The sequence below is a fragment of the Martes martes genome (assembly GCF_963455335.1).
Source record: "Martes martes genome assembly, chromosome: 15".
Lineage (NCBI taxonomy): Eukaryota > Metazoa > Chordata > Mammalia > Carnivora > Mustelidae > Martes > Martes martes.
Window position 1 is genome coordinate 55,411,921 of NC_137903.1, and position 12,542 is coordinate 55,424,462.

The 12,542-nt window shown below is 49.5% G+C and overlaps 1 protein-coding gene across 1 annotated transcript in view; it reads left to right on the plus strand.

The window, feature by feature from the left end:
* LOC308356155 (kinetochore-associated protein NSL1 homolog) overlaps positions 1-12,542 on the plus strand; it is a gene marked incomplete at its 3' end in the record, with an annotated part of 431,182 nt that overhangs the window by 223,529 nt on the left and 195,111 nt on the right. The window lies entirely within an intron of this gene.

Here is a 12,542-nt window from a genome sequence, read left to right on the forward strand (position 1 = left end):
CTCCCCATTCCAAAAGTAGGCATTGGATCAGAGGACAGTTTGACTTTATGTTAATATGAATCACAACAGAACGGGGAAATCTGTCCCCTAGTTGAAAAAAACAAATATTTTGGCAGATGAGGAGAGCAATTTCCTTTCCAAAGTCCCATCTAACTATTATTTCAGGAAAAGCAGAACCAAGACAAGTGGAAGGTGGCCCCAGAGAGAAAAGCAAAATGGCAGAGGACTCCCCCATCCTCTTCCAATTCTCTTTTTCTCTGGACCAAGAGAGTTGTGGAGGGCAGAGCCATACCATCCTAAAGGGCACAAGGAACAGGAACAGAAGGAAAATGCTTTGCTGTAAATGTAGATGTTAAAAAGAAGAAAGTAAGAAAAGAGAGAACCCAGACCCTCCCAGGGGTGACCAACTTGCTGACTTCGTAACAAGTATACATATTGGCTACTTGTCGAGGGCCTCCTTGTTCCTGGGCAAGTGTCTCCTGCCCCCCAGGCCTTTCGTGGGAGGGTCTCTTGTAACTCACACCAGCTGCAGGCTGCAAGGTTTCCCTGGTCAGAGGCATTGGAATCTGCCGTTAGAGACCCAGGCACCCGCAGAACCAGGCCAGAGCTTCCCGGATGCGGCTGTTAAGGGGAATGGTGGCATTTCTTCGTAAGAGACATGTTATAAATCATAATCATCCGGCCTGATTCGTGCACTTTGCAGACAAGGGGCTCTGAGGCAGTGGGGCAAAGGCCTTGCCCAAGGTCCCCCGAGAGCGAGGAGCAGAACTAGGTCGGAACCCCGGAGGGTCTGACATGACTCCCGGTCCACCACCATCAAGCTGAAGCCATGTCGCAGGAGGTGACTCAGGGCAGGACCTGGGGTCTCTACGTGGCGTGACCTCGTGTCAGCACCTCACAAGGCTGGCCGGGACCACCACAGTGCCGGTGACCAGCCCATTCCTGAGCGGTAGACTCAGAGCCAGGGTCCCAGAGCCAACGTGGCTGTGAGTATGAACACATAGAGTGTGTGCCTGTACCAGCAGGTGTTTGGAAGCTGCCGTCTCTCACCTCCAACACCGTCTGTCCCTGCAGGGAGCAACTTCCGTGCTGGCCGGGTCTCAGGCAGACCCCGTGGGACTTCCGGCGGTCCTGGCCTGCACAGTCCTCCAGCGGGACTGCCCGCTGATCCGCTCTGTGGATCTGTGGCACCGTGTCTGGCCGGCTGCTCCCCGGTTCCACTGCGAACCCCAGAGTGTCTGCGCCTGCTGGCCTCCCTGGCCTGAGTCCCCTGGCTCTGCACCATGATTCAGAGACCATCTCCTTCCATGGAGTTGCTCTGTGCCCCCAAGGCCTTGGGGCCCCCTGGCTCCTCTCCTCTGGCCAGGAGACTCAGGACAAGGGGCACAGGGAGGATGGTGGGGAGCAGATCTCTCTCATACCATTTCCGCCCACAGCCATGGCCAGTCTCAATCGCTCGGCCTCACTGAGCGACCCGGGACGTTGCGGAGTGAAATTCGGCCATGTGCTCAGTGGGGGACAAATCGGATTTGGGGACTACCTGTCAGTCTCTGGCAGAAGAAGATCTAGCTTTGCTCCCTCCCCGTCACTGAAACTGTCCTCCTGCAGGTCCCCAGTCAGCTCTGGCTGCCAAATCTAATGGTCACACTTCAGGTCTGGTCTTCCTTTCGTCCCGCAGATTACGACACTAGCTTCTGCGTTTCCTTCCATGTCTCTACCTGCTGCTTCACAGCAGAAAGGGGCTCCTCTTCTTGGGGCCTCCATCTCCCATCTATCCCCGAACTGATAATTCCTGCATCCGGACCCAGAACGACGGCCGGTATATTCAGGGGCCCTTCCCACGTCTCCGAGAGAACATCACACAATCATAACCCACTCGACACGTTCCCAGCCGTACTCACGATCGCATCGTCTTCCCTTCAAAGATGTTTCTCGATCTTTCCCGCTTGTCTGAGAAAGGGGTCTGCCCGACCTGGCATCACAGCTGGAACCCCTGTGCTCCCAGAATAATTCACCAAGCCCTTCAGTTGAGCCTCCCAAATACCCCCGGATCCGGTCACTTGGCTCCGACAGGTTAATGGCTTTATCTGCTAACAAGGCCTTGATTCCAGCTAGCTGCTAAGTACGGGGGCCTTCCCCCCGAGCCGCGGATTCATGAAGGTGGAGCCGCCCCCATATCTGATGTCAGAGCAGTACATGTGACGTCAAGCAGCCCCAGCCAGGGAAGCTCAGGGTAGCGCATCATGGGGCTGGGGTCCGAGTCCCCTCCGGGATAACTGGCTATTGCGACAAGAGTTTTGAAAACCAAACGTTCACTGACCCTGGATGCTAAGAACGTCCTGATCAACCTCCCCACTGGGGCAGCTCAGCTCCCCAGACCCCCACTCCGAAGAAACAAAAATTGTGTATAAACTTGAGGAACTACTGTATTATTCCAGGAGGGACAAGGCAAGTCGGTAAGTTGCCGGGGATTGGATTCACTCGGTTGTATTCACACGGTGGCTGCGTGCGCGGCCTGGAGCCCCACATCTGAATCGAGTCCCCCAGTGACGGTGTGTGTTGGGCTGGTGGGGGGAAGGGAGGCAGGCTGAGAAAGGCCCCTTCAGCATAGAAAGTGTCGGAGGGAGGAAACCCTTCCTTCACACCCACGCGGCCACACCACTTCCTGTCCGCAACCCCTCCCTGTGTTGCTACAGCCCAGCCTTGAAGCCTGGGGTTTCCATCAATGAATCAGGCCCCAGTTTGGGCCCCAAACCTTGGTTGAGAATGATGACAGTAACGGACTGGAAAGCGAGACCCAAAAGCCCCTCGCTTCTTTCCCATCAACACTAGGGTTTCCACGGTCCGGGTTGTACTTACCAGGGCTGTGAGTTCTGTCCTAGCAGGAGCTAGAAGACAAGGGGGCGGCCCTCAATCTCATGGACACATCTTCCTTCCCACGATATCTGGGAAGTCCTGGCAGGGTCATCCATGCCACGGCAGGAAGGCTTATAAAGGAAAGCCGGGGAGCAGAAAGAAGGGAAAATGGAGAGGAGGAAGGGGAGAGGAGGGAAGGGAAGGGCGAAAAGAGGGAGCGCGAAAGAAGGAAGGAGGATGGGGAGGGCGGTGGGGATCCTGAGCTCTGAACCAAAAGCATTCCTGCTCCTGGGCAAGTGATGCTGAATCCCCAGGGCGTTGCGCAGCTGGAAGCCCCCTAATAATGACCTGTGACTGGAGGCGGGGGAGTGGTGCTGGCCAAGGCCAGAATGTTTGCAAACCACTCCATGCTTGGAGTCGAGGGATCCTTCCTGCCTTGCCCACTTGGAAATGGACCTCCTCGTTGAGATTGCCCCCACTTATCTATTTGGGACCAAAGGAGATCTATGGGTTCTTGTCCGCCACCATAGGCATCATCACCAGTAGCATGACCCACTCTGAAAGTCTGCATTTAGCAGGTGCCGATGCACTTGGTGTGGCATGTTTGAAGAACTCGTGTCTTAAATCTGGAGCGGTGTTCAGGGCCGACTCTGGCCCTGGGGGCAGCTCACCTGCTCTTCTGGGTGTTCTAGCGTGACCTTTTGGGGTCCGATATTCTTGACAAGGTCAGAAATGTCATCCAAGATCAGACCAAAGGCCACTAGCCCAGAATTCCGACCACGATGCTGAGGAAAGTGTGAGGGACAGTCCAGTGTTTGCATTCTAAGACACCATCCTGAAAGGCCAAAGATGGAACTGGAACTTCCCTGATTTCCCTAAAAAACCTGCTACTTATCTATCCATCCATTATCGAGACCTTTCTTGAGCGGGTTTAAGTTCTCAGTGGCCGTGTGCGGGGCATCAGCCTCTGCTCAGCTCTGAAGCCGTCCTCTGCTCTGTCTCCGTCTCGGTCCCTCGCTCATGGACAGAGCAAGGGTCCTTGCCCGGGGTCTGGAAAGTGGCAGTGTTTCCCGAGCATCCCGGCATTCGTGGAGGTCCTTGCGATCTTTCCTCTAGACTAGCGGCAAGGCAAAAAAGTACCTTCCCAAATGTCACAAACCCACAGGAGGCGCAATCTGCCAGGCAGTACTTTCTGAAATTGAGAAAGTTAGAGAGTTGGAGGAGCACCAGTGGGGGCCAGCATCCCGCGGTAGAAGAATGGAAAGAACCAGTGATTGTACCTTGCAGTAGTTCATGAACTATTGTGGTTGAGTTTGCTAATTATCAATGATTACTAAACTTTATTAGTAATTACCGACTCACTCTAATAACTGATTGATTGTACCAAACCAATACATTTATTTATAGAAGTAAATAACAAAACACTTATTTAAAAATAAAACTATGAATGATTAGTTGTTACTAATTTGTGAATTAGCTGTTTATTTGTTTTTTAAGATTTTGTTTATTTATTTGACAGAGAGTGACACAGCGAGAGAGTGACACAGCGAGAGAGGGAACACGAGCAGAGGGATTGGGAGAGGGAGAAGCAGGCTTGCCACCAAGCAGGGAGCCTGACGTGGGGCTCGATGGGGCTCGATCCCAGGACCCTGGAATCATGACCTGAGCTGAAGGCAGAGGCTTAGCAACTGAGCCACCCAGGCACCCCTGAATTAGCTATTGTTTAAATGATTAGTAGCTAAGTATCCATTTTGTGTGTGTGTGTGTGTGTATGTGTGTGTGTGTGTGTGTGTGTGTGCCGGGGTTGGGGGGAACAAGGACCAGCAAGGGAGAGATAACCCTCAACACAAGCACATATCTTAGAGAATCACCTTAACAAATAACTTCTGAAATCCCACCTCTAGACCTTTTCCCGTTTGAGGAGGGGAGAGAGAATGATTTTCTCCATCTGGTCTGAGCCAGTAATATTCCTACTTAGATCGTAAATAACTAGAGGACAGGGATCGCGTTATTCATCCATATATCCCTGGTTGTTTACCATGGTTGTTAGCACATGGTAAGCACTGAAATCCCCGTCTGAGAGAGTGATGGAATGAATGGTTACTTCTTCCGTAGTCCTCATTCCATGTAAGCCCTCACCCCCATTCCACACCCCCATCATTTAATCTTACTTCCTTTGCCATGTGAATTTCTCAGTGTTATTTCCCCATTTAAGGGCATGCACCTAACCTACTTCCTTCGTTCCTATAATTCTTCATCTGGGTCATTCTGCCTGCTTTAAATTAGGGATTCCTGTAAGTCGGCAGTGAAGTTGCTTCATAAAGATCTTGTAGCGATAATGTCGAAAGCACAATAGGTTGATGACGATGAAGGTGTAGGTGTGGGGCAGAGAACACACACGAAACAAGACTCTCCGTTGCTTTCTTCAATTTAAATGCTGGAAATAGTCACTATATTTTTATTTGCTGTACAACACTATTTTTTAAGTCTTTAATATTTGCTTAGGGGTATTTGACTTATCACGTGCACGCAGGTGGATACGGGAATCGCACCAGTGGCTCTGGTCTGGAGGGGAAAAAGAGGAATTGAGCAGATCAGTCTTGGAGGGGAAAAGCTCAAGGGAAAACTAGGTATTGTCGTGAGGACATTCCTGACGTTATCTAATTACAGCCTTTCGACGTCTTTGAGCCATTTTACAACTCTGTAAATTATAGCTGATTGGTAACAACGCACACTGATTCTCATCTCTAGACATGCAAATGATGTCCTGTTCCTCGAAGTCAGTTTACTTTTCTCCCTCCCTCCTCCTTGAGAAACCAGTCATGCTTCCATGGGCGTGTTCAGCTCAATATTCCAAATCTATAAATATGGTGGTTCTTTGCATTCTCTTTTGAACGGGCTACATAAGTGCTCAGCTTCCCCAGCAATTAACAACCATTAATCTTTATGATTTTATTTAATCTCTAATAAGTAAAAATTTTAACCCCTGTTCATTTCATATCTGAACAAGGGCCCTGACTTTGCCTTTGTTTGCACTTATTTTTTTTTAAGATTTTATTTATTTATTTGACAGACAGAGATCACAAATAGGCAGAAAGGAAGGCAGAGATAGAGAGAGAGAGAGAGAGAGAGGAGGAAGCAGGCTCCCTGCTGAGCAGAAAGCCCAATGCGGGGCTCCATCCCAGGACCCTGGGATCAGGACCTGAGCTGAAGGCAGAGGCTTTAACCCACTGAGCCACCCAGGGGCCCCTGCCCTTATTTTTAAACAGGACCCAATGACCCTAGTGTTGTTGGGCGATGTTCTCCCCATGAGGACAGAGTCCAAGAAAGCCAGGCAGTGTATTGATTGACACTGAGTGTGTCATCTCCAAGGGGCATTGTCTCTGGGACCATTTCTCCTGTTTTGCTGTCCTGGGCTCCATCATCCTGAATCAGGTTCTCCGATTTGCTGTTCCTCCTCCTTACTGTTAACTCAAACTCCTGACCATCCTTTACGTCACCACGAAATGTGATTTTCTCCAGCAATATTCTGTGATCCTACAAAGTTGATTGAGGGGCTTTCCTGGACTCTGGATGTGAGTCAGAGCCCACATCCCATTCGATTGTTACTGCTTGTTCTGTTATCGAACTTCGGTGAAAAAATTTCTTGGTCCTAAAGAGAATCATTGTGGAAACAATTTCCCGTCTTCTCTGTCGGTGGACACATCCCCTTGTTTTCTTTCTTGTGTATTTTCATATGCGTGGGCACCCTCCCTAACACCTGTGGCACCTTTTCTTTTTGATATTGCTCCGTCTTTCCCCCCGCCCCACGCCACCCCATCCTCTCTAATAAACCACAGAGCCCACAAAACAACCACATAACTGAACTGAACGTAACTGCTTGGAAGGCAGCGGGACCCCAATACATTGAATCTTGGGCTATTCTCCAGCAGAGGCTCAACAGGGGAGTGGGCTGCTCCCCGAGGCCACTCTTGGGGTGAACCTGAAGCCAGGGTGCATAGAACTTCCCACCTCCAAAAGAAAATGATGAGTCATCTGGGCCCCCGCAGGAAGCTAGGAAAGTAAAAGCATCAGAGGCTCGCTGGGCCCCAGATCAGGCTGAGCAAATCTGTGCAATTGCCCAGACCGCTTCTTTAGATGAAGAAGGAGAAAATTGATGATGCGTTTCACAAAGAGGCAGACGTCCTTTCCAAGCCTGGCTTGGGAAAGGCTCTGCGGCCCGCTTCCATGTCACGCCCCCCTCCCCCCGGCTCACCCCCGGGGGCCCAACAAAGGTGGCTGGTGGTCACTGAACATTCTTGGCCTTCCAGCATCCTGGGTGAGAAAATATGGATTCCTGCGTCTTTAAGAACTGAAACTGGGTAGAAACAGGATTTGATACCCTGTAGGAGCCAGGAGACTTCCCTTCTGCTGTTCAAGTTTCGTCTTCAGTTATCAGGAACTGAGCAGGGGCATGGGACCTGGAGCGCGGCGCACGGGTCTGTGAGCTGCTGCTTTCTGGAGATGAATACACTCTTCTTTCTTTTTGAATGTACCTCATCACAGCAAAAAATACGTTTGAGAAAGTCCCTGGTTGACTCTGCAGGTCGCAGGGCTTCGCTGGAAGAGAGGAGCACGCTGTGTAGTTCCGGAGGCCGGCCAGCTCCAGGAGCCCTCCCCGGCGCTGCCCTCGGTCGGGCTCAGGGCCCAGTGGGCACGGGGGGCGGCCCGGGGAGCGGGGCCCCAGCGCCCAGCCCCGTCTGCAGGGCGAGAGAGCAAGAGGTCAAGGGACGCTGTGTTGGAAGGCCTTGGAAGTCACGTGGTGCAAATGCGCTTTCAGAGCTGAGGCAGTCAAGGCCAGGATGCCAGCAGGGCGCCCCTGAGGGCAGTCGGCGTGCGGGAGGGTCGGCCTGTCCGAATCCAAGCATCTTGACTTCCTGTGATGTGGTTTCGCTGTCCTTCCACAGACTTACCGAGCCGCTGCCTCGCACAGGCTGCGCGGTGGGGGGACGTGGTCGTGCCGGTGCGTCTCAAAGTTTGCGCCTCAGCGTCTGCACCTGATCCGTTCTCCACCCTTCCCTGCCTCTCGGTGTCTGCAGGCCGCTCCCCTGGCCTTCGGCCCGGGCTCTCCCGATGGCCGGCTCCGCGCTGGCGGTCACCCAGCGGAGGTACCGGTAGGAGACTGGAGTGTGAGAGCAGGGAGACGCGGGCCAGGCTGCTTCTGGCCTGTCCCTCTGACTTGGAACCTTCCCTCTGGCAGTGGCTGCTTCCTCTGTGACTGTAGCTTCTCCTGCACGAGCAGCCCTTCCTCCACAGCTCATTGTCCCTGGGCCTCAGCAGCACCGGCCTCTCCCTCCGCGGCCCGTCGGGCCGACGACATGGAACAGCTTCCCGCCGTTGAAATCCCTTGGGGGCCTCCACTTCCTTGTCCGATCCCCCCATTCCTGCCCACTGCGCCTTTATTAAAGTCTCTTCAGAAGAACCATCAGAGTGGAATCCTGGAACCTGTCGGATACGCTGCTGAAACTCTTCCAGCATATTCTAAATCAAAGGGCTAACGAAGTCCACGCTAAATAACGCGGCAACCACCACAGCAAGAGCCTGGCGAACGTTGCCTCGGACGTGCTCGGAGTCCGAGGCTCAGAGTCTATCCAACTGACTGACGAACGCCCAGCGAGCACCTTTCTGGCCAGCAGGGCCTGCCCCAGGGACGCAAAGCTCAAGGGCTGGCGGGAGTCGGCCCGTCTCTGGCCCAGCCTGCTGGGTCCGCTCAGGGCGCCCGACTTCCTAGGCTCTCTGTGGGACGTGCAGAAGTCACCCTGTCCACCTCCCTCACCTCCAGTCCCGTGTACAACCCGGGTCTGCCCTTGGGCTCTCAAGGCCTAGCAAATGCAGTCGTCACCCACCCAGCTTCCTCAGCGAGAAGCTCCAGTGACCTGGACGCCTGCTTCCCCCGGGGCCAGCGGTGCCCCCGCCCATCCCTGTCTTCTCTCTGTTCTCACTCCATCCCTAGAAACGCCACCCGGTCTGGACTAGTCGTTCTCAACCAGGATCAACTGGGGAGTTGTTGCAAAATGCAGATGCGTGAACCCTCCTTCCCTCTGTCTCCTAAGGAGATAGAAACATTTTTGACCGGAGTAGGATGTATCTTGCTAAGACCCAAATCCCACATTCACTGAGTTCCGTCGGTTTTGAGCTTCATTATCTCTTCCTTGCGATACTTTCTTCCCGGACCTCCTGCCTCTCGTCTCCTCCACACACCAATGGAATTATCTGCTCCAGAGCCCAATCCGATCAGTTCTTTCTCTCGTATAAAAACCTTTAGTGGCTACAATGATAAAAACCAGCCTGCCTGGGCAGACGAAGCCTTTGGCATCTGGTTTTAACCTATCCTTCTAGCTTCTTTCCCGGAGGTGTAGAGAGACTAAAGCAGATGACAGCAGGCGCCGAGAGGGGATGGACACAGACAGGAGATGACATTAAAGATTTAGGGGGTTCAGCGGCTGAGGCCGGAAGAGGAGCTTTGGATCCAGGACTGCCCTCCAGGCTCACAATCCACGGGGTGTCTCTAAGGATTCCTGGGAGACTTAATTTTCTAGGTAAGTCCTCCATTTAACGAAATGGGATGAATTTTAGTTCCTCATGATCAGGAAAACCTAAGTAAATCAATGCCTTTCATGAATGTCTCACCTGATCGGTACTTATCTACCCGCACCTGATAAGTGCTTAACTACCAGCTCAGCCTCCCTTGAGGAGCTTCTGGGTTAGCGGATCCGAGCCCTTCTTCCTTCTTCGCCGCCGCCTCGGTGACGGCTTTGCTTTTGTTTTATTCGATTTTAGATTCATTGTATTATCTTAAAAATTCTGTATAAATTTATAATCAACTTGTCAATGTCTGGAAACCACAGCTGTGTTCAAGTAGGATTGTGCTGAATCTGTGAATCCATTTGGGGAGATTAAACATCTTGAAAAAACTGAGTATTCCAATCCATGAAGGTGATCTATCTATTTATTTGTTTAAGCATTCTTTAATTTCTCCCGGCTTATATGTAATGTTTTTATAAATCCCATGTTTTATAATATTCAACAGAAAGGTCTTGCACAGCTTCCATTAAATTTCCTCCTAAGTCTTGTCTGCTCTCTGATGTTTCTGTAAATGGAATTTATAAGATTCTGGTTTCCCAATTGTTTGTTGCTGGTTTTTGTATATTGATTTTGTGTTTTTTTAAAGATTATATTTATTTATTTGACAGAGAGACACACAGTGAGAGGGAACACAAGCAGGGGGAGAGGTGGGAGAGGGAGACGCAGACTCCCCGCTGAGCAGAGAGCCTGATGCAGGGCTCGATCCCAGGACCCTGAGATCATGACCTAAGCTGAAGGCAGCCGATTAACGACTGAACCACCCAGGTGCCCTGATCTTGTATTCTTTAACCTTGCTAAATTTACTTGTTAATTCTAGTTGGATTTTATTTTTCTGATTCCTTGGGATTTTCTATGTAGATAATCATGTTGCCTGTCAATAGAGAAAGTTTTACTTTTTGCTTTCCAAATTTTGTGCCTTTTAATTCTTCTTCTTTTTTACATTGGCTGAGGACTCCAGCACAATATTTAATAGGCGAGTTAAAAGTAGTCATCATTACTCTGCCTGTTTGTGCGTGCTTGTGCGTGCACTCTCTCTCTATTAAAAAAAAAAAAGTAGTCATCATTTCATTGTTTCCTACATTGGGGGAAAGCATTTAGTCTTTCATCATTAAGTATACTGCTAGCTGTAGGGTTTTTTGTTTTCTGTTTTTCCCGAATTACCCTCTATCAAGTTGAGAAGTTCACTTCTATTTTTACTTTGCTGACAGTTTTTAGTCACGAGGAAATACTGAATTTTTTCAAATTTTTTTCCGGCATCTACTGAGATGATGGTTTGATTTTTTTTTTAAGATTTTATTTATTTATTTGACAGAGAGAGAGATCACAAGCAGGCAGAGAGAGGGCGGGGGGAAGCAGACTCCCTACTGAGCAGAGAACCCGATGCAGGGCTCGATCCCAAGACCCTGAGAGCATGATCTGAGCCAAAGGCAGAGGCTTAACCCACTGAGCCACCCAGGCGCCCCGATGGTTTGATTTTTAAAAATCTTTTTTTCTGTTAAAACGGTCAACTACGTTAATTTATTCTTGAATGTCAAATCAAACTTTCATTCTTGGGATACATTCCATTTGGTCATGGTACATCATTCTTTTTGTATATTGCTGGATTCAATTTACGAACATTTTGTTAAGAATTTTTGGGTTGCCTGGGTGGCTCAGTCGTTGAGCGTCTGCTTTCGGCTCTCCTTGTGATCCTGGGGTCCTGGGATCGCCCCGCATTGGGCTCCCTGCTCAGCGGAGAACCTGCTTCTCCCTCTTCCACTCCCCCTGCTGTGTTCCCTCTCTCGCTGTGTCTCTCTCTGTCAAATAAATAAATAAAATCTTGTTTTTAAAAAAGGAATTTTTGCAACTATGTTCATGAGAAAGAGTGGTCTGTGGTGTTTTTCTTGAACCATTTTTGTAAGATTTTGGTATAAAGGTTTATTTTTAAAATTAAAATTAATGTTTAATCAAACATTTGCATAATGTTTTAAAACGTCAACTTGTGCTTGAAGGCTTACGGTACATTTAGAGTTAGTTTCAACCACAAATTTAGCAGAAGGGCCCAAAATATTTGTGCTCGAACGAGATATGTATTTTTTCCATGTAAAAGCTGCTTAAGGGGAAGGCAGTCAAACTGGTATGGCAGTGCCATTGTGGCATCAAAGACCCAGGCTCCTTTTCTTTAATGTCATTTCATATTCCAAGATGGCGGCTGGAGCACCATTCATCAGGTCCATATTCCAGGCCAACAGCTATAGAAAGGGGAAGAAAAGAAAGTGGGTATCTGTCTCTCACTATTACATAGACTTTCTGGAAGACGCTTTTTTTTTTTTTAAAGATTTATTTATTTATTTATTTGTCAGAGAGAGAGAGAGAGGAACGAGAGTGAGCACAAGCAGACAGAGTGGCAGGCAGAGGGAGAAGCAGGCTCCCTGCCGAGCAAGGAGCCCGATATGGGACTCCATCCCAGGATGCCGGGATCATGACCTGAGCCGAAGGCAGCTGCTTAACCAACTGAGCCACCCAGGCATCCCCGGAAGACCCTTTTAATTAGTTTCTTTGACCATAATTTTATCCTATGGTCACATCTAGTTTCAAGGAGGGTTAGGAGGTATAATCTTTTACTGAGGGTTCGGTTACTAAGGAAGAAGGGGAGGATGGATACAAGCAATATGCTGAGTAAAAGAAAAGCCAGGACACAAAGAGTGCACGCTAAAGATTCCATGTTTATGAAACTCTAGAAAAGTCAAGTCTAATTTATAGTGACAGAAAGCACATCATGGATTGTGGGACTGATCCCCGGACAAATTGGGATGGGGTACAAGGAACCTTTTTGGGATGATGGAAATATTCTGTAACTCGATTGTAGTGATAGTTATATTTCATCCAAATGTGCACTTATAAGTGATATGTATTATATTGTATATAAATTATGCCTCCACTTTATTGTTGATTTTTATAAGTATGGAGAATTCCAGCACTAGAATAAAACTGCTCTTAAATTTTGTTCATCTCCTTATCTTCATATGATTGAAATCGGAATGCACATAATGACTTTGAATCTTGCCCTTTTCACTTAACAT